Below are 22,280 nucleotides of genomic sequence, written 5' to 3'. Positions count from 1 at the left end.
TGGACAGTCATGAGCACAGTTGATGTGATAAAAGGGCACACTTGATACCATTCATCTGTACATGTGAAGCTCATGGTTCCTGGCACCTTTGCCAACGTGACATGTCAGAGACATAGATCAATGCCGGGAGTGATGCTGTTTTTCCCTATCATTCCTTCTATACTAAAGGCCCTTTTACATTTAGCGATGCACCAGCGATCCAACCAGCGATCCGACCCGGTCAGGATCGCTGGTGCATCGCTAAATGGTCGATAGTGAGCTTCCACACAGGAAGATCTCACAGTGATGCAGCAGCGACGCAGCAGACGATACTTACCTTTCACACACAGCGATCCAGACGTCCTCCCGCCCGCACCCAGCGTCGCTCGTCTCACACAGCAGGAAGCAGACAACGAGAAATGGAGCCGCCCGATCTCGCGCGATGAGCGACAAGCCAGCGGGGGGAGCCGGTCGGAGGTAAGTATCACACATAGCGATATCGCTGGCAATATCGCTATAACGTCACAAAATCAGTGACGTTTTAGCAATATTGCTAGCGATATCGCTATGTGTAAAACCCCCTTAACTAGTGGGGAAAAACAGTTTACTGACACAAAGGTGTCAGATAAATCCTTAGGGAAGCTCCTTTCAGGCAAGATTTATGGTTATCTGTGTTGTAGAAAGGAGAATTAATCAAAGTTCTTCATCTATGCACTTAATTGGTGTAAAAACTAAAGAAACACGCATTTTCCTGCTGGTGTTCTGTAGCTCAGTAATCCACCTCTCAGTGCCCTTTACTTGCTTTTATCTGTCGAGGTACTGATTTATAGAACATTTAAAGGGGAAGAATAATAATAATAATAATAATGTGTAATGAAAAATAATTGTACAATACAAAAAATATATACTGGAAAATATAAAGAAATTACAGTATACTGAAAAATTGTTTAACAATTTAAAAAAATAAATTATACTGATAAATTGCATATCTTATCAACTACTCCACGTTTTAAAGATCTCTGCTTGCAGTTATACTTTAGGAACCTTGTAAATTCTCATGGTTAAAAATCAGTAATGTTCATTTAATAATCCCAAAGTTGCATGGATCGCTTTAACTCAAAGCTGCTATAATGTAATATGTGCACATGTGTGTTCATGCAAACAACGAAACTGGGAAAGAAAAAAAAAGCACAATAGTGTCTTAACTGGAAACAAAAAGGTGGCAAGGAAAGGGATCCACTCACCTTATATAGTTGCTACAGAGCAACACGTAACTGGCATGACATTGATATCATCAACTGCAAAAACATTGGCAACTAGAAGGACCAAACAATGTAAAACGATCGGGATCGAGATGTCACTCCTGCGCTGCTGCTGCTGCTGAATCCACAATGGTTTCCAACGGATAAAATTTAGTCATAAAACAGGTTTACAGGGTCAACGCATTTCGAGGCCGTGCAGGACCTCTTCATCAGGACAGAAACCTGGTGTGACTGTAAGGAGTGGTTGTCCTTTCATACTGTATTCTTTTGAAGAAACCCGCCAAACCGGGCACATGATAGTGTCAAAGTTCAGCAGAGTCACAGGACGAATGTCATTTGTAGAATACGGTTTTTATTCTTTGTTGTGTATGATGGTACAGTGCAGTGACAGACCATGTTTTAGACACCCTTGTAGTATATTGTACCTATGGAATTTAAACATTTGTGGAGTGGTTGGGTAGTCCTCCCCACATATAATTTTTGACAGCTGCAAATAATAACAAACAACGAAATAAGAATTACAAGACATGGGGCTTCTAATGTACACAGTCTCCAGGTTTGTGGAACGGTGAATTGTGATAAAATATCACAAATAGCGTGACAACACAAACAATTTCTATTTGCACACTTGGTGATCTTATTCACTTGATGATTGATTACTGACTGGATGCTGATCCTTTTCTCTGATTTTGCTACGAGCTAGAACATTTTTTAGTGTGGGGGATCTTCTGAAAGTAAGAGGAGGATGTTTTGGTAGTAGTTTTGTTAAAATAGGATCATTCAATATAATGTGGCAGTGATCCTGAATCACTTTTCGTACTTTTTTATGTTGATTATTGTAAGTGGTGATGAAGTTGTATTCAAAATTATTATGTTTTTCTATCTTTGCTTTTTCCAAAAGAGATTCTTGTTCAAGGTTTCTGGAATTATTATGGGCACGTCTGATAAGTTTACTCTGGTATTTTTGTTCAACAAATTTTTTTTAATAATATCAGCTTGCTGTAGAAAATCGGATTCTAAAGTGCAATTCCTCCTAATCCTTCTAAATTGGTTTTGGGGTATGTTGTACAGATAATGTCCACTACTGAAGTAAATGTAACTGTTTGCATCCACTTTTTAAAAAAAAGTTTTTTGTACAGGTGCGGTTGTCTAAAATGAAAACTGATAGACCCAAAAATTCTATAGATATCGAGTCTATCTTTGGGGAGAAAGAAAGACCCAAATTGTTAGAATTGAGCTATTTAACGAAACCCTCCACATCAGACTTCGAATTGTCCCAAATAATAAACAAATCATCTATATATCTTTCATACATTACATTAGCAGGACATCTAGCTAGCTAGCTCACTCAACTTTTCTGTATGATGAGAAAAAAAATGCTTAAAAAGTGGTTCTCCACATGAATGCCTATTCTGAAAAGATACCTGAAGCGACAGGTACACCTAAAAGATTAATAATTTGTGCAGTTTTTCTAATGCTGCTGAATAACGAAAAAATACTAAAACAGAACAAGTGTTTGTAAAGGGAACCTGTCGGAAAAAGAAGGTATTTCAGACGTCACAGAGGTAATCTGCGGGTACATTGGGGAAAAAAAGTATTTAGTCAGCCACCAATTGTGCAAGTTCTCCCACTTAAAAAGATGAGAGAGGCCTGTAATTGACATCATAGGTAGATCACAACTATGAGAGTCAAAATGAGAAAACAAATCCAGAAAATCGCCTTGTCTCATTTGGCAAGATTTTTTTCCAAATTATGGTGGAAAATAAGGATTTCGTCATTAACAAAAGTCCATCTCAATATTTTGTTATATATCCTTTGTTGGCAATGATAAAGGTCAAACGTTTTCTGTAACTCTTCACATGGTTGGCACACACTGTTGGTGGTATGTTGGCCCATTCCTCCATGCAGATCTCCTCTAGAGCAGGGTTCCCCAACTTAAGCCCTCAAGGCCCACCAACAGATCATGTTTTCAGGATTTCCTTAGTATTGCTCAGGTGATCATTGCTTCACCTGTGCAATACAAAGGAAATCCTGAAAATATGATCTGTTGGTGGGCCTTGAGGACTGGAGTTGGGGAACCCTGCTCTAGAGCAGTGATGTTTTGGGCCTGTCACTGGGCAACATGGACTTTCAAATCCCTTTAAAGGTTTTCTATGGGGTTGAGATCTGGAGACTGGCTAGGCCACTCCAGGACCTTCATATGCTTTTTACAAAGCCACTCCTTTGTTGCCGTGGTGGTGTGCTTGGGATCATTATCATGCTGAAAGCCCCATCCACGTTTCATCTTCAATGACCTTGCTGATGGAAGGAGGTTTGCACTCAAAATCTCACGATACATGGCCCCATTCATTCTTTCATGTACACGGATCAGTTTTTAAGCGGGAGAACTTGCACAATTGGTGGCTGACTAAATACTTTTTTCCCCCACTGTGTATACAGTTGTACACACATGCAGCAGTCTACATAAAAGAGCAGATGAAGGGAGAAAACAAGGTTATATTCTCCCTGCAGCCACTTCCTTGCAGTCATCGGGGCGGTGAAGTCAGCATGCTGTAATCACTCGTCCTGTCAAATGACATCTAGTGTAGCTCTGCACACATGATGCAGAGCAGGTTGTCAGTCAAGAAGTGGTGGCAGTGATTACAGCTGTGCAGTAAGGGCTGACTGTTCATTGCCTCCCCATTCCAGCACCACCTGAATGACATCAAGAGGTAGAATACATACATTTAATCTGTAGCACATGCTTAATATACCTACGATTATCCCAATGGATACAGGAAGATGCCTTTTATTTTTGTTGCCAGATTCCCTTTAAATCCAACCCACTGACTTTTGTGGGTTAAAATAGGTACCAATATTGATCAACTGAAGAAGGCAGTGCATTAAAGATATCATGTAGCATAAAAGCATAAATATAAAGGCCAAAAATAGTATTAATAGAGATACTGTATGTTTTATGCTGGTGTGAATGAGCCCTTAACCTGTAATCAGCTGTAATTCCAGCCACAGCCCATAGACTAAGTGGCCCTGTGAAGACCCTTGTTATCTAAGTCAAGCCTTTAATCACCACTAGAAGTGTACCTATCCATTATAGCAGTAAAGCGTAATAGACACTAAAATGTTAATTTGTAAAAGATTCATGGGAATACCTTTTTCCACCCGTGCATTACTCAAGTGTCACCGTAGCAGAAGAAGCTGGATCTGCAGTGTATGAGCGATCCCCCGCTGCTCTCCAAGGGAATGAGCATGGGACTGTCACATGACTAATTATTTGCAGGCGAAAAAAACGATGCGGTGACAATTCCGTGTCACTCCACTGAACAGATTGTTAGAGGCCTGGCATTTATTCTGTCCATATGCAGCATCTCAGTCTAAAGTGATTTGGTAACTGAAAGTTTACATTAATAGGGTGCCCGAGGCAGTCTGTGAGGCTCCGATAATTGGCACCACACAATGCTGACTGTATACTACACCACTTGCGTGGGAAGCAAGAAAGAGGGGAGTCAGAGAATCAGTAATTATGAAATTGTAAGCAGAGATTTAGGCTCTTGCTTGCATTCATGCTGAGATTCCTTCAGTTGCTTATTTCTGCTGCCCGATTTGGATGTTAGAGAGAAATCGCTCCTTGTTGGAATAGATATAAGCCGCAGAAAAAGTTAGAATTCAATTATATCTGTGGTTTTCCCCTTCTAATGGATTGTCATGAATGTATGTGCTGGGAAGCGGTAGGTCGCTGGGTCATCCTTAATTAGCTTAGAGTGTATGAACGGCTCCAGTATATGTCACATGAGGTCGGCAATCATATGCTGAGCGTATGGAGAGAGCCTGTTAATGATATTAAGGGCCATTTAGGAAAGGGAAACAATGCAGATATTTTCTGCACTACTGACAACAGGATCAGGGGAAATTGCCCCTTAGGTCGCTCTTGTTTTTACAGGTTAAACATGATTTTGAGGCCAAAAATAAATTCAGTGCCACAAGATCATGAAATTATTGTAAATGCAAGTAGCCAAAGAAAGAGAACATTTCTTCTGGTATGGTACTAGTAGTTCAATATTGTTACAATTATGGGTCAAGATATTTATGAAGCCGTTTCCATTGTGTGTGCAATATACCTTATTTTGGGATTACGGTACCTACTACATTGATATTTATGATCTTACATCTTGATGGATACTTTTTACTAATACAAATAATGCTTAAATGTTATTCATTGTGTTCTGCGGAATTGCATATTTTCAGTGCACACAATAAATCTATGCGAACAGACAGTACAAGACATGTGGTTATTATTTTGCAGATCTCGCCTACATGAAGTGGAAGTCAGGGAATGCTGCTCATTCTGCTGTGGAATGCATAGGGTGACATCTGCAGCAAAACTACAGTCCGATCGCACTGCATAAGAATAAAAAGGTTTGTCTCAAGTTCTTGTAAAAAACAAATCAGCTTTGTAATTTACTTCCTATTAAAAATCTTTTCTGTTATTAAGAATGGATGGATTTTTATAGTTTACAGATCAATATTGGTAAGGAGCGAACGTTCTCGGATAAGGCGTCATCCAAGCTTGTGTGCTAACAGAGTGACTTCGGCGTGCTCTAATAATATGTTCCAGTCCCCGCTGCTGCATGTCTTGCGGCTGTTAGGCAGCCGCAACACATGCACGGATTGCCTGTCTGTTAGGCCATTCCTGCTTGTGTTGCAGCTCCGATACAACCACGAGGCATGCAGCAGCGGGGACTTGAACATATTTTTCGAGCACGCCGAAGTCACTCTGTTAGCACACAAGCTTGCTCAGATAACGCCTTTTATTTGAGTACATTCATTCATCACTAATCAGTATCACTGTAACCGGCCACCCTGTGGTCTCAGAGGGATATGTTACCTAATGAAGTAGTGCACGCTGCTTCAGGCTGCGTTCACATGTCGCGGTTTTTTCGGCGGTTTTAAACGCACGATTTTGCCGCGAAAACGCGAAAAATAAGCATCCCATGCAATCCTATGTGATTCCGCAATGCTGTGCTAATGCTGCGTTTTTTTCCGCGGCGGAATCGCTTCGCGGTAAAAAAATGCAGCATGCTCATTAATTTAGCGGAATCGCGGCGATTCCGCCCACATAGGAATGCATTGTTCTACTTACTTTCCGCATGTGGCTGTGCCCACCATGCGAAAAGTAAGCAGAACATTTGCGGATGGTACCCACAGTCTGGAGGAGAGGAGACTGTCCTCCGGGCTGTGGGTACCATATCCCTGTAAAAAAATAGAATTTAAAAAAAAAATTCCGGTGTCCCGCGCAGCCTTCCCGCCTCTCTCCACGCTCCCAGCCTCTTCCGGTCCCAGTAATCCTTTGCCAGAATGACCGCGATGATGTTGCGGTCTCGCGGGAGCGCGACGTCTCGCGGTCATTGGCGCAAAGGATTCCTGGGACCAGAAGATGCCGGGAGTGTGGAGAGAGGCGGGAAGGCTGCACGGGAAGCTGGAGGGTGAGAATAACAATATTTTTTTTATTATTTTTTACATCCTATCTTTGCATAGGCAGCATCAGTAGTAAAAAGTTGGTCACACTCGTCAAATACTGTGTTTGACGAGTGTGACCAACCTGTCAATCAGTTCTCCAAGCGATGCTCCAAATCGCTTGGAAAACGCTAGCATTCTGTAAACTAATTACGCTTGCAAATCGCTAGTTTTTCTGTGGGAAAATCGCGGGAATTTAAAATGCGATTTTTCCTGCGGAATGGAATTCCGGAATTCTCGCGGTAACTTCCGCGGGAATTCCGCTACGTGTGAACTTAGCCTTAGAGCGGGCAAGCTCCCCTCTAATGCTGGATCTGGCTAGCTTCATGACCCCTGCACTTTTCCTATGCAGCTGGGAGAGGGTGTAGTGCAGACAAGTGGCACCTCAAAGCCTCTGGTCCAAATTGTCATTGTTCAAGAGGCGCACCACTTCCAACAAATAGGAGGCCAGGAGACAGTGAAGACTAGTACAAAACTTTGAGGCTGTCCATAAATATGTTATCTAACAGCAAACAACAACTGTGCCTATGGTTCCAAATGGACTGTGTTTGACAGATGGAAATGTATCTCTCAGCACAGAACAAAAGTTATATAACTTTACACATTCTCCAAGACTGTAGCACTTGGCTATTAGACAAGAAAAATACCATGCCAGAATGAACAATGTTTATCGGGAACGAGAATAGCCTTTTTGAAAAGATTTGCATGTATCTTGTGCCTAACATCTATATTATAGGTATAATAATTTTAAATATAAAAAACTGATCATTATTAAAATTTTAAAATAAAAGACGGCCTAGGTAGAAATTTGGAGGACCTCCAGCAGGGCAAGTGAGGTATCGTGGGAACTACAGCGCTGACAGATGGATGTGAATTCTTCCATTTGCATCATTTTTTTTTATTGGGCATGAAATGAATTCATCGCTTAAGGGGAGTCTGTCACTACAATTATGCTGACCAATCTGAGAGCATAAAATAATGACAGAGACCCTGATACCATCAGAGTATATGACATACAGGGTCTATTGCAGTTGGGTCATAAAATATCATGTTATCAGTGGATATTCATCAGCGTCTGGCTCCCCATTCCACACCCCTATGCCAAGTATGGGGAGAAAGATGTCAATGTGTCACGTTGGAAGCGTCGACTCATGAAGATCGAGGACTTGGAAATGCACACACGATAGAGTGCTCCAGGGTCGACTCCTCATTTAGCTGATCCGATGATTTTATGATAACTACAAAAATATATCCAATATCTGACCCAGTAATGGAATTACGGTATCTGTCAGTACATTATGATTCAATAACTATGAACATGAGCAGTTTGAGAACCTAAATAATGACACAATGGACCTTATTACCATGAAATATATAGGACAATATCAGAGGGCAGCAGGTGGATGACCTCCAGCTAGTGCACTATTTGTAGAGAAAGCTCACCAGATTAGCAGGGTGTTTCAAGTGGTCCAACATCCACAGAACACAAATTGGTATGTGAGAGCCAATTGTAAAAAACAGCGAAAAAATATGCTCTCCTAGAAGTCTTAACTTGGATTTTGATTTTACCATTAAAACCAACTATGATAGAGGCTGGAAGGGGATGTTTAAAGGAGATTCTGAGATGTAGGTGACTATGGCGATATTTGCAGTTAGAGTTAAAAGTATCTCCAGATCTGAATAGAATTGTAGTCCAGAAGAAATATATTTTTCAGGTTTAGCTGTAGAAGACATCTAGCTAGAATAATGTTGTAGTATTTCAAGTATTTCAGAATAAAACATACAAGGATGCAATGACTCCTGCAGCAGTCCACTCCTTGGGAATCTCCCACAAATTGTTGAATGGCCTTTTCTTAACAATCCTTTCAAGGTTGCTGTTGTCTTGGTTGCTTGTGCACCTTTTTTTACCACACTTTTTCCTTCCACTCAACTTTCCATTAATATGCTTGGATACAGCACTCTGAACAACCAGCTTCTTTAGCAATGACCTTTTGTGGCTTACCCTCCTTGTGGAGTATGTCAATGGCTGCCTTCTGGACATCTGTCAAGTCAGCAGTCTTCCCCGTGATTGTGGAGCCTACTGAAACAGACTAAGGGACCTTTTTAAACTCTTAGGAAGCCTTTGCAGGTGTTTTTTGTTAATTATTCTAATTTACTGAGATAATGACTTTTGGGTTTTCATTGGCTGTAAGCCATAATCATCAACATTAACAGAAATAAACACGTGAAATAGATCACTCTGTTTGCAATGACTCTATATAATATGAATTTCACTTTTTGTATGGAAGAACTGAAATAAATTTACTTTTTGATGATATTCTAATTTTGTGAGAAGCACCTATAAATGGAAAATATGGGGGAAAACAACTCCGCAATAAAAGTTGAGGGATATGACAGGCTCGTAAAAAAAACACATTGAGGCTGATTCATCAAGCAGTTTTTGCTAGAATTCTGGTGTAAAACTAATTGAAATATTGGAAAGTTTTTGAGTTACTCAAAAATTATGAACAAGTTGTTTTGACTTTCAGCGCTTTTAAAAAGTAAGCAAAACTTGGGTAGGCTGGGGCATGGCCAAAATTAATCATAAATTACACCATCAAAATACTTTTTTAGACTGTGAGACCTAACAGGGACAGTGATGATAATGTCTGCATTATGAATAAATACATAAAGCAAATTAAGATATAAATCTACACCAGTCCCGGCTTTACGTACATTTCTGGCAGTTGAAAGGCATGCCAAATTAATTAAGGAGGAGTAAACCACTTAATGAATTTGGTACATCTTACTCCAGTGCTGCTCTCCGCATTAAACACGCCAGTCTTAATAATTCGGGACCACAATCAGAACTAGAATTTTACTTCTACCTGGAATTTTTCTGGCATCTGCCACAAGCAATAAACCAAAGCAAGATGTTCCACAACTTGGTTTTATTGTGTCTATTACCTTCTTCCAGGGTTAAAAAATTCTAGTAGGAAGAAGACTAATGAAAGTTGCATCATGGTGTATAGCAAATTGTCATATATATTACATGTAGAATATTATGCAGTTATCATGTCATTAAGCTCCATCCATGTAGTCCATTAATCCTTATTCAGACTAATATGTGGTATGTGCCAAGGGTGTAATTATGAGCGTCCTGACTGTGGCATGGGAAGCGCATAAACATTGGATGATATTTATTATTCATGAGCTCCCGCTGAATGCTGCTAACATTAGTGCCTACCACATCCTCATCTCTCAGCGAGGACCCAGCCCTCCTCTGCTGCCACGCTCACTCCTTACCTAAGAGGAAAGGGCTGACAGCTAAATGTCTCTTGCTCTTTCATCTCTCTCATCCCATCTCTTATTAGATGAGATAATTGCATTAACCATTTACTTGCCAAACATCAGTCTACTTATCTCCAGGCATTTCCATGAAGCTATTCAAATCTTAAAGCTGGCAAGCAATATGCTTTCTGCCAGTGATTCCTAAATTTTTTAAATACATAATATCCGTAATAATAGTAATAAATAATAATAAATGAACTATTATTGACACACAAATTTTTGTTCAGGCAAATCTAAAAGTAAAAAACAACAGCAATCGCTGTAATTAGAGTTGAGCGACTTTGGTCGGATCGGGTTTTGTGAAACCCGAATGAAACAAAATTTGAGTCGGATGAAACTGGTCCGACTAGGGCAAAAAAAGTCGGAGTTTCGTCCGAAACCCGACCCCAATGCAAGTCAATGGGAAATAAAAGTCGGCATTGAGCAGATGACATTCATCCACTCAATGCCGACTTTTATTCGTCATTGACTTGCTTTGGGGTCGGGTTTTGGACGAAACTCTGACTTTTTTTGCCCTAGTGGGACCAGTTTCATCCGACTGAAATTTTGTTTTTCGGGTTTCACGAAACCCGATCCGACCAAAGTCGCTCAACTCTAGCTGTAATATATTTAGAATGAGTATTTAAGTGTATTTTGCATGCGAGATCTAGCGATATTTATAACAGAGGCCACTGAATGTCTAAAGGCCCCATTACACACAACAATATTGTGAATGATATCGTTGCAACGTCAGAGTTACAGCTCAGAACAAAGGCTAAAGTAAAAGCCCTTAATCTGGCTGATAATTGGCCAAATCGAGCATTTGGAAGATCACTCATTTCCCATCATTGACCTGTGTAAACATTGCAGGTTAGGTAATGAATGAGCAAATGCTTGCCAACTGATCGTATACTTTTGGCCTAAAAAACATCTCTGAAGGCAGCATATTGCTGTGTCCAAAAAGGGTATGTGCTGATGATAATATGCATCTTATATAGGGATCAACCAATTGTATTGATGATTGTTTGTTCTCTTAAATGGAATCTGTCATTTTATAATAGTTTTTTTTTATATTTTAAGCACTGCACGGGTTTTCTGATCCCGATACCCACACCAATCGGACAAAACACCACTCTGAAGTCTTCAGCTTCTATATGAGCTGTGCGCACAGAGTAGTGTTGGCCGCACACCAGTAGGTCTATGGGTATATACAAAGCTCTATAACAGTGAGTATCCAGATACATAGACTTACTAATGGAGCCCATAGACCCATACAAAAGCTGCAGGCTTCAGAGTTGTACCGTATATACTCATGTATAAGTCGATCGAGGCACCTAATTTTGCCAAGAAAAATTGGGAAAACTTATTATCTCGAGTATAAGCTGGGTATGCATTGTCTCTTCATCCCTATCCTGGTATGCATGGCTCCTCATCTCCATTCTTGTATGCACAGCTCCCCATCCCCGTCCTTGTATGCACGGCTCCCCATCCCTGTCCTTACATGCATGGCTCCCCATCCCTATCCTTGTATGCATGGCTCCCCGTCCCTGTATGCATGGCTCCCCATCCCCTATCCTTGTATGCATGTCTGGGGTTCCTAAGGGTCCAGTCGCCACAGAGGTACTGCACCTCAGCTAGAGGTGTGGTACCCCACTCTCGGATAAGGAGGGGACACTACCCAGGACCCACACACACTAGCACCCTACCCAACACCTCTCTAGGCCACAGAGGAACTAGGTAGAGGGTGTGGGTGGAGGAAGTGGATAGAGTAGGAGAGTCGTCATAGTAACAGGAGTGACAGTTGGAGGAGTCAGAAGGAGTCAGGAGGAGAAGGGAATTGGTGGAAGGGACTGAAGGCGTGAGGAGTTCATCCCTAAATTAGAGAAGAGTGAGAAGAGAAAGAAGGGGTCCTAGGGGCACGGTAAGTGAAGAATTCACCCGTGGTGCCCATATCCACGCCGACTGTAGTCGGATGGAGGAACCAGGTCGCAGTTGGGGACCGGCCCCAGACTAGTGGAGAAACTGAGGACTCAGCTAGCAAACCGGAGGCTGGAGCATCTGTAAGTGCGACAGCCAAATCCACACACATTCGTTGAAAAGGCAGCCAGATAGGATCAAGGGGACCAAGAGAATGTTGCCCGACAGGATCCGAGGATGCTGGCTTGGGACACTGTGTGTGAGGTGCAGGGCAGGAGAAGCGGGAGCCAGCGCAGTGAGACGGCCAGGGAAGGAACATCAGAAGGGGGTTCTGGTACAGTGTACCCCAAATTACCTGAGAGCTGGCTGGACCACCGACCCGGAGGATACAGCACCCCGGCTGGGGATTGTAACTGGAAGAACTGTGAGTATACAGTCATGGCCAAAAGTATTGACACCCCTGCAATTCTGTCAGATAATATTCAGTTTCTTCCTGAAAATGATTGCAAACACAAATTCTTTGGTATTATTATCTTCATTTAATTTGTCTTAAATGAAAAAACACAAAAAGAATTGTCCTAAAGCCAAATTGGATATAATTCCACACCAAACATAACAAAGAGGGTGGACAAAAGTATTGGCACTGTTCGAAAAATCATGTGATGCTTCTCTAATTTGTGTCATTAACAGCACCTATAACTTACCTGTGGCACCTAACAGGTGTTGGCAATAACTAAATCACACTTGCAGCCAGTTGACATGGATTAAAGTTGACTCAACCTCTGTCCTGTGTCCTTGTGTGTACCACATTGAGCACGGAGAAAAGAAAGAACACCAAAGAATTGTCTGAGGACTTGAGAAACCAAATTGTGAGGAAGCATGTGCAATCTCAAGTCTACAAGTCCATCTCCAAAGATCTGAATGTTCCTGGGTCTACCGTGCGCAGTGTCATCAAGAAGTTTAAAGCCCATGGCACTGTGGCTAACCTCCCTAGATGTGGCCGGAAAAGAAAAATTGACAAGAGATTTCAACGCAAGATTGTGCGGATGTTGGATAAAGAACCTCCACTAACATCCAAACAAGTTCAAGCTGCCCTGCAGTCCGAGGGTACAACGGTGTCAATCCGTACTATCTGTCGGCATCTGAATGAAAAGGGACTGTATAGTAGGAGACCCAGGAAGACTCCACTTCTTACCCCGAGACATAAAAAAGCCAGGCTGGAGTTTGCCAAAACTTACCTGAAAAAGCCTAAAACATTTTGGAAGAATGTTCTCTGGTCAGATGAGACAAAAGTAGAGCTTTTAGGGCAAAAGCATCAACATAGAGTTTACAGGAGAAAAAAGAGGCATTCAAAGAAAAGTACACGGTCCCTACAGTCAAACATGGCGGAGGTTCCCTGATGTTTTGGAGTTGCTTTGCTGCCTCTGGCACTGGACTGCTTGACTGTGTGCATGGCATTATGAAGTCAGAAGACTACCAACAAATTTTGCAGCATAATTTAGGGCCCAGTGTGAGAAAGCTGGGTCTACCTCAGAGGTCATGGGTCTTCCAGCAGGACAATAACCCAAAACACACTTCAAAAAGCACTAGAAAATGGTTTGAGAGAAAGCACTGGAGACTTCTAAGGTGGCCAGCAATGAGTCCAGACCTGAATCCCATAGAACACCTGTGGCGAGATCTAAAAATGGCAGTTTGGAGAAGGCACCCTTCAAATATCAGGGACCTGGAGTAGTTTGCCAAAGAAGAATGGTCTAAAATTCCAGCAGAGCATTGTAAGAAACTCATTGATGGTTACCGGAAGCGGTTGGTCGCAGTTATTTTGGCTAAAGGTTGTGCAACCAAGTATTAGGCTAAGGGTGCCAATACTTTTGTCCAGCCCATTTTTGGAGTTTTGTGTGAAATGATCAATGTTTTGCTTTTTGCTTCATTGTCTTTTGTGTTTTTTCATTTAAGACAAATTAAATGAAGATAATAATACCAAAGAATTTGTGTTTGCAATCATTTTCAGGAAGAAACTGAATATTATCTGACAGAATTGCAGGGGTGTCAATACTTTTGGCCATGACTGTAAGTGTGAAGACTGCACCTTGTTGTGTCCTCAGATTTATTCACTACATCATCTGCCCTGCACTACAACCATTACCATCACCTTTAACACTATAATTGCCCTGAGGCCTAGCTCTACCCTTGGAGAGCTGTACCAACTCTGCTGCATCACCAACTGCCCCAGTGGATCTGAACTGCAGCGTCGGCCATCTTTTTATTGCCAAACACCACAGGTGGCGTTACAAATTATTCCCCTATAAACTTTCCCCCATATCTATTTCATTGCACGCCCAGGGCCACGGACCGGGTCACAGCTGCCGTGACATCCCCTGAAGAACTGACCAGCCCGGACTGAGTACCCCCGGTTCTAGTGGGTGTCGCACTTGTTTCCTATAAAAAAAAAAAACACATCCTACTTACCTTCCCTGTGTGCCCTTGCTGCATCTCGTTCCGGTACCAGCAGCTCTTCCGGCCGAGCAATCACGTGTCCCCTGTCTTTAAGGTAATGAATATTCACTCCATGCCTGCGGGAGTGGAGAGGTGAATATTAAATCCCTTAATGAGCGGGCACCCGTGATAGTTCAGCCGCTGCTGGAAGCCGGCGGCTGCAGCAGCTGTAACTGTGCATGCTACAGTTGTGCTCAAAAGTTTACATACCCCAGCAGAGTTTTTGCTTTCTTGGCCTTTTTTCAGGGAATATGAATGATAACACCAAAACTTTTTCTTTGCTCATGGTTAGTGGTTGGGTGAAGCCATATATTGTCAAACTACTGTGTTTTCTCTTTTTAAATCATAATGACAACCCAAAATATCCAAATGACCCTGATCAAAAGTTTACATACCCTGGTGATTTTGGCCTGTTAACATGCACAGAATTTGGCACAAATGGGTTTGAATGGCTGCTAAAGGTAACATCCTCACCTGTGGCCTTTTTGCTTGAGATCAGTGTGTGTGCATAAAAGCTGAATGAGTTTCTGGGATCCAGACAGACTCTTGCATCTTTCATCCAGCCACTGACCTTTTTTGGATTGTGAGTCATGAGGAAAACAAAGGAATTGTCAACAGATCTATGGGAAAAGGTATTTGAACTGTATAAAACAGGAAAGGGATACAAAAAGATATCCAAGGAATTGATCATGCCAGTCGACAGCATTCAAACTGTGATTAACAAATGGAAAATCAGGACAAAGATATTATACAAAGAAGCAGCCATAAATCAATACAGTCTGAAAACACTGAAGTCTTCTCAGATTCAAAATGGACTGGGGCAAAATGGAAAATTGTTCTGTGATCAGATGAATATCCAGGCTCAAGAGGAGAGGGACAATCCAGCTTGTTATCAGTGCACAGTTTAAAAACTTGCTCTCTGATGGTATGAGATTGCTTTAGTGCCTATGGCACGGGCAGTAGTGATGAGCCAGCGGGCTCCGATAAAGTGTTATCTGAGAATGTTTGAGTGCTAATAGATCATCTTCGGTGTGCTCTCGGATGTTAGACAGCCGCAACACATGCATGGATTGCCTAACAAACTGGCAATCACTGAATGTGTTGCGGCTGTCGAATAGCAGCGAGACATGCAGCCACGGCAACTCACAAATCTTGAAAGCATCATCAATGCTGAGCATTGCACAGGTTTTAGAACCACATGTGCTCCTATACAATGTCTATTTCAGGGAAGGTCTTTCATATTTCAGCAAGACAAGGCTAAACCACGTACAGCATCTATCAGAACAGCATGGCTCCACGGATGAAGAGTTCAGTTGATGAAAGATCTGGCTGTAGTCAAGATCTTTCACCAAGAGAAACTTTTAGCACATTATGAAAACAAATATCTGGCAAAGACGCAGGACTGTTGAGCAGCTAGAAACCTACATCAGACAAGAATGGGACAACATTCCTCTCCCAAAACTCCAGAATTTGGTCTCCTGACTTCCTAGATTACCAACTGTTGAAAAAAGAAGAGAAGATTCTATACAATGGTAGTGTTGCCATTAATGTCTAACTAAATGAATGATTTTAAATTAAATGGAAAAATATCTAAGTTTCATCTGTTGTGAATAAAATATGGCTGTAAGAGATTTTCAAATCATTGCATTCTTATTACATTTACATTTTACACTCGGTCCTAACTTTTTGGGAATTCGGGTTGTACAGTGGGGATAAAAAGTATTTAGTCAGCCACCAATTGTGCAAGTTCTCCCACTTAAAGAGATGAGAGGCCTGTAATTGACATCAGAGGTAGACCACAACTATGAGAGTCAAAATGAGAAAACAAATCCAGAAAATCACCTTGTCTGATTTGGCAAGATTTATTTTGCAAATTATGGTGGAAAATAAGTATTTGGTCACCTATATACATGCAAGATTTCTGGCTCTCACAGATCTGTAACTTCTTCTTTAAGAGGCTCGTCTATCCTCCACTTATTACCTGTAGTAATGGCACCTGTTTGAACTTGTTATCAGTCACACTTCAAACTCCACTATGGTGAAGACCAAAAAGCTGTCGAAGGACAGCAGAAACAAAATTGTAGCCCTGCACAAGGCTGGGAAGACTGAATATGCAATAGGCAAGCAGCTTGGTGTGATGAAATCAACTGAGGGAGCAATAAGAAAAAAAATGGAAGACACACAAGACCACTGACAATCACCCTCGATCTAGGGCTCCACGCAAGATCTCACCCCGTGGGGTCAAAATGATCACAAGAACGGTGAGCAAAAATCCCAGAACCACACAAGGGGACCTAGTGAATGACCTGTAGAGAGCTGGGACCACCATATCAAAGGCTACCATCAGTAACACACTACGCCGCCAGGGACTCAGATCCTGAAGTACCAGACGTGTCCCCCTGCTTAAGCCAGTACATGTCATATGGTCTGATGAAACCAACTGCTTGGTAGAAACAAAACTTGTCGTGTTTGGAGGACCAAGAATGCTCAGTTGCATTCAAAGAACACCATACCTACTGTGAAGCATGAGGGATGCAACATCATGCTTTGGGGCTGTTTCTCTACAAAGGGACCAGGACGACTGATCCGTGCACATGAAAGAATGAATGGGGCCATGTATCGTGAGATTTTGAGTGCAAACCTCCTTCCATCAGCAAGGGGATTGAAGATGAAATGTGGATGGGTCTTTCAGCATGATAATGAGCTCAAAGCACCCCACCAGAGCAACAAAGGAGTGGCTTCATAAAAAGCATATGAAGGTCCTGGAGGGGCCTAGCCAGTCTCCAGATCTCAACCCCATAGAAAAACTTTGGAGGGATTTGAAAGTCCGTGTTGCCCAGTGACAGGCCCAAAACATCACTGCTCTAGAGGAGATCTGCATGGAGAAATGAGCCAACATACCACCAACAGTGTGTGCCAACCTAGTGAAGACTTACAGAAAACATTTGACCTCTGTCATTGCGCCAAATCAGACAAGGTGATTTTCTGGATTTGTTTTCTCCTTTTGACTCTCATAGTTGTGGTCTACCTATGATGTCAATTACAGGCTTCTCTCATCTTTTTAAGTGGGAGAACTTGCACAATTGGTGGCTGACAAAACATTTTTTTTCCCCACTGTATATCTTTGTTCTGACTTTAGCAAAATACTGTTGCACATATGCACTTCCATTACTATAATATGCTTTTATGCATCTTTTTTAATCATAATTACCGTAACTCAAACAACCCAGGACTTTGTCTATACCCATCTCAATACTGCCAATAAATACATCGACACCCTCTGTGTTTAGCAACTTTCTTCCCCTTCTGTAAGCGGCAGATGCAGATAGCTGTCCAACTGATATTTACTGCCACAACTGTTTACTCCCCTTCCCATATTGATAGTTCTGCTTCACGTTATTTGTCTTATTTACTGCATTATTTCTTTATCCTGTTATGTGTAAATATGTGACTTCTGATTTTGTGTTATTCTAAGTATGATGAAGAGACCTGAGTAGTCTGGAAAGTTGTTACCGTCTTTTCAGTTAGCCATTAAAACGGTATCACCCACTGAGCACTCTCAAATTTTAATATTTTTATATCTACTGGCTAACAAGGTAAAAAAATATATTTGTCCTGTATAAAAACTTACTATCACATAGAATTTGAATTGTTTTGTCCAATTCTGACATATCATACAGACATATAAGAAGTTTTGACAGGTTGGGGCTTGGTTGGCGAGACCCTCACTAATTGCCAGCATTTATGCCTTTTGTCAGAGGCGCAAAACAGAAAGCATATATGATGAACAAGGAAAAGTGAGAAATGCAGATTAGATGATAATCACTTCTGTTTCTCCATTCTAGTAAACAATGGGTATCTTAGGCTACTTTCACACATCAGGTTTTCGGCGTCAGGCGCGATCCGGCGTCGTGCCGGAACGCCGGATCCGGCAAATGTTTCTGAAAACCGGATGTGACGGATCCGGTTTTCTGCCGGATCCGTCTTTTTCTGGACAGACAAAACCGGATCCGTCTCATCCAGTTCATCCGTTTTTCTATCCGTTTTTTCGACGGATTACGCCGGATCCAGTTTTTAAAATTGACCCTTGTGGCCTTCCGAACGGGATTGGCTACTGGAAAACTATATATAGCGTGTTCCTACAGCCCTTCTTTGACAGGTTGTAGAGGAGAAAGTGCAGGTTGGAGAGAAGAGCAAGTTACTGGCGAAGATGGATGTTGTGATTGGAAATATTTTGAAGAATTTGGCGGATTTTACAGCGGAGGCGAATCGTTTGAGGGTGATTGTTCTGGAGAAGGAGAGAGCGAGACAGCAGCGCATCAGGCATCGTAGACAACGTTTGTGGATCCACCCCATCACAGCCAAGAGAATGACGCGTGGGGTCTATTCTACACTATGCATGGACCTTCGACGAAACCCGGATAAATTTTTTGGATATGTTAGGATGAAAATGGAGAATTTTGATTACTTGGTGGAGCGCATTGCACACCTCATAAGAAAAGCGGACACCTATTGCCGCTTCTCTGTTTCACCCGCAGAGCGTCTGATGGTGACTTTAAGGTAAGCCACATTTATTGGATATGATCGCATCAGAGCACACTTTCACTGCAATCTTGTTGGTGGTAATTTGTATCTCCAAGTGTTATAGGTCAGTTTTGGTATGTAATGCTGTGATTTAAAACTAATTTATTGTTTTTTAATTCCCCACAGATTTCTTGCAACTGGAGAATCCCTTTCGTCACTGCATTTCCAGTACAGACTCGGGATTTCCACCATATCTGGAATTGTGAAGTACACATGCCGTGCACTGTGGGACTCCTTAGCTGAAGAGTTTTTACCAGAGCCCACAACAGAGAGGTGGATTGAAATTGCTGACAAGTTTCAACAGATATGTCAGTTTCCAAACTGCTTGGGCGCTGTGGACGGGAAACATATCCGCATTGTAAAGCCAGCTGGATCGGGATCGGAATATTTCAATTACAAGAAATATTTTTCAATTGTCCTCATGGCCATCGCTGACGCGGAATACAAATTTATTGCGGTTGATATTGGGGCCTATGGCCGCTCCAATGACTCTCAAGTTTTCAAACTGTCTGCCATGGGGCGTAAACTGTATGGAAACACCTTCCAGTTCCCACCACCTAGACCGCTGCCGCAAACATCTGGTCCACCTATGCCATTTGTCTGTGTAGGGGATGAAGCCTTCCAGCTGTCAGAACACCTTTTGAAACCGTACTCTAGCAGAGGATTGACAAGACCAAAACGCATTTTTAATTACCGCCTCACAAGAGCAAGAAGAATGGTTGAATGTACCTTTGGTATTCTGACAGCCAAATGGCGGGTCCTATTGACTGCGATCAACCTCAAGACAGAAACTGTGGACGAGGTGATCAAAGCGTGCGTGGTACTCCACAATTTTGTTATCTGCAAGGAACCCATTTCCATTGAGGACACCTCTGAAGAAACCACCTTGCAAGATTACCATGACATTACCACTAGAAGTTCTGTGACGGTTTCAGTAATGAGGGACAATTTTGCACTATACTTTATGTCACCTCAAGGCAGAGTACACTGGCAGGATGACAGTGTGAGAAAGATTTGTGCCCTAACCAAACTTGTGTACCTTCTGGACCAACAGTATATACCTTTGCCAACCAAAGTTGGCTATCTTGTCATGGTCTCTATTTTTAGCTTTAGGCCACAGGTGTGTACCTGGTTGTGTTTTATGCAAAGTATTTCACTTTTTAACAAAAGTTGTGTACATTGTTAGGAAATCACCAACAATAAACACAACTTTTTAGGTGAAATACTTTGCTTCAAACACAACCAGGAACACAACTGTGGCAAAAAGCTAAAATTTACCCACAGTTATATACCTAGTTTTGAATACCATTTCACCTTTTAAATACCCTGTATTTAACCTTTTTCGCCGCAGAAAGAAATGACAGACAACCAGTGTAAAATAATTTAACTTTTATTGAAAAATGTTTTTTTTAGTAAACTTTTTTAAAATTTTAATAAACTTGTTTAATAAAACTTTGAAACTATAAAACTGAAACCATAAAACTGGTCATTTTTATTTAAATACACACATTATAATTCTGTGTAGTGTGTGGTGGAAATACTGCTGTAGGGGCTGCGGGACACTTCGACACTGGGAGTGTGGAGAGAGGACTGGGATCGTGGTGGGGAAGGAACAGTTAGAGGTGAAGGTGTGGAAAAAACTACAGAATGGGTGGACATGTGGGAAGCAGAAGAGGTAGTGGGTGGTGGAGTGGAGGGTTGGGCAGGGACTGTAGGAGCAGATGATGTTGATGGCAAGTTGTATGGGGAAGGAGTTTGGTACGGGGCAGGTTGCTGGAAGTGGGGAGATGTCTGGTACGGGGCAGGTTGCTGGAAGTGGGGAGATGTCTGGTACGGGGCAGGTTGCTGGAAGTGGGGAGATGTCTGGTACTGTGGAGGTTGCTGGTGCTGGGGAGGTTGCTGGTGCTGGGGAGGTTGCTGGTGCTGGGGAGGTTGCTGGTGCTGGGGAGGTTGCTGGTGCTGGGGAGGTGGATGGTGCTGGGGAGGTGGATGGTGCTGGGGAGGTGGATGGTATGTAATAGGAGGGGGAGGATGGAAAGTGGCTGGAGGTGGATGGTATGTAATAGGAGGGGGAGGATGGAAAGTGGCTGGAGGGGGTGTAGATGTAATAGGAGGGGGAGGATGGAAAGTGGCTGGAGGGGGTGCAGGTGGAGGAACTACTGTGGTGGGAGGAGGAGGAGGTTGGGAGGTAACTTGCTGGAGAGCAGCGTGGCATGAATGCATTACATGCATCTGCTGGGCAGGAGAGAGCGTTTCCATGCGCTCCACAACAGACCTGAAAAAGGTGTGGTTTGGCGAAGATCTTGCTTCTGAATGCATGGTTTGCAGAAGTGTCTTCACCTCCAGAATGCTGGAGTTGATCTGCTGATAGCCTGCGGATATTTGCTCTGACAAGACTTTTAGACAGTTCTGGAAAGATGCATTCAGATGCAAGAACTCTGGCGCATAAGTCTTTTCCTGACCCCTCTGCCGCTGCCGCCCAGTACCCGCAGGTGTACTAGAGGTGGCAGGGGCAGAAGGGTGGGGTAAAGGGAAAGCGATCTCCTCACCAGCAGCTTCATGTAATGTAGGCGGCCACGATGCTCCTGTGCTGGTGGATGGGACAGATGGGTCGAATGTGTGTGAAGGCTGGGAAGGTGCAGATGTACCGGGGCGGTCGAAGTGTCCCTCGGTGCCGGTCTCCTCAGGGATCGCCTCAGAAGGGTCCAATCGTGCCGGCTCCCGAGTGCTGCTCACCGTGCTGTGGAATAAAGAGAAAAAAAAACAATTAAAATACTGACATGGTATGGCCCTGGCTGAAAAATTTTTTTACATATAACATTTTTTTTCACATGTGGTGTGTAATATTTACCTTCTGGTGACCATTGTTTCCCGGAGGAACGACAGGGCTTCTGCGTACTTGTACTTGCTCCTGCGTCCTCCAGATCCACTCGGGGCCCGCATCTCTTTATTGAACTCCTTCTTGAAACGATCCCTCACAGACCGCCACCGATTCACAATTCTGTTCCCTGAAACAAGAAAGGAGTGGTTAGTATACAACATCAGTGTTTCCCAAACTCCAGTCCTCATGGTCCCCAGGGGTCATGTTTTCATGATTTCTATAGTAAATAGAAATCCTGAACACATGATCCGTGGGGACCACGAGGACTGGAGTTCGGGAAACACTGGTTTACATCAAGCAACCGGTACTGTATATACTTACGCTCTTTAATCTGGGCCCGAGCT

The 22,280-nt window shown here is 42.5% G+C and overlaps 1 protein-coding gene and 1 long non-coding RNA gene across 4 annotated transcripts in view; one reads left to right on the top strand and one right to left on the bottom strand.

The window, feature by feature from the left end:
- The window catches only part of LOC141076151 (uncharacterized), a 141,963-nt gene extending 136,237 nt beyond the window's left edge, over positions 1–5,726 (top strand). Inside the window, exon 4 of the long non-coding RNA XR_012227424.1 lies at positions 5,542–5,726. This is a non-coding gene — a long non-coding RNA (uncharacterized lncRNA). The remainder of the gene's footprint in view (positions 1–5,541) is intronic.
- Positions 1–22,280, bottom strand: part of CACNB3 (calcium voltage-gated channel auxiliary subunit beta 3) — a 343,020-nt gene that overhangs the window by 122,836 nt on the left and 197,904 nt on the right. The window lies entirely within an intron of this gene.

This window comes from Dendrobates tinctorius, unplaced genomic scaffold (assembly GCF_039654945.1).
Source record: "Dendrobates tinctorius isolate UK_male_01 unplaced genomic scaffold, ASM3965494v1 ptg000388l, whole genome shotgun sequence".
NCBI classification, from domain to species: domain Eukaryota; kingdom Metazoa; phylum Chordata; class Amphibia; order Anura; family Dendrobatidae; genus Dendrobates; species Dendrobates tinctorius.
This window is presented reverse-complemented; position numbering and strand designations above follow the sequence as displayed.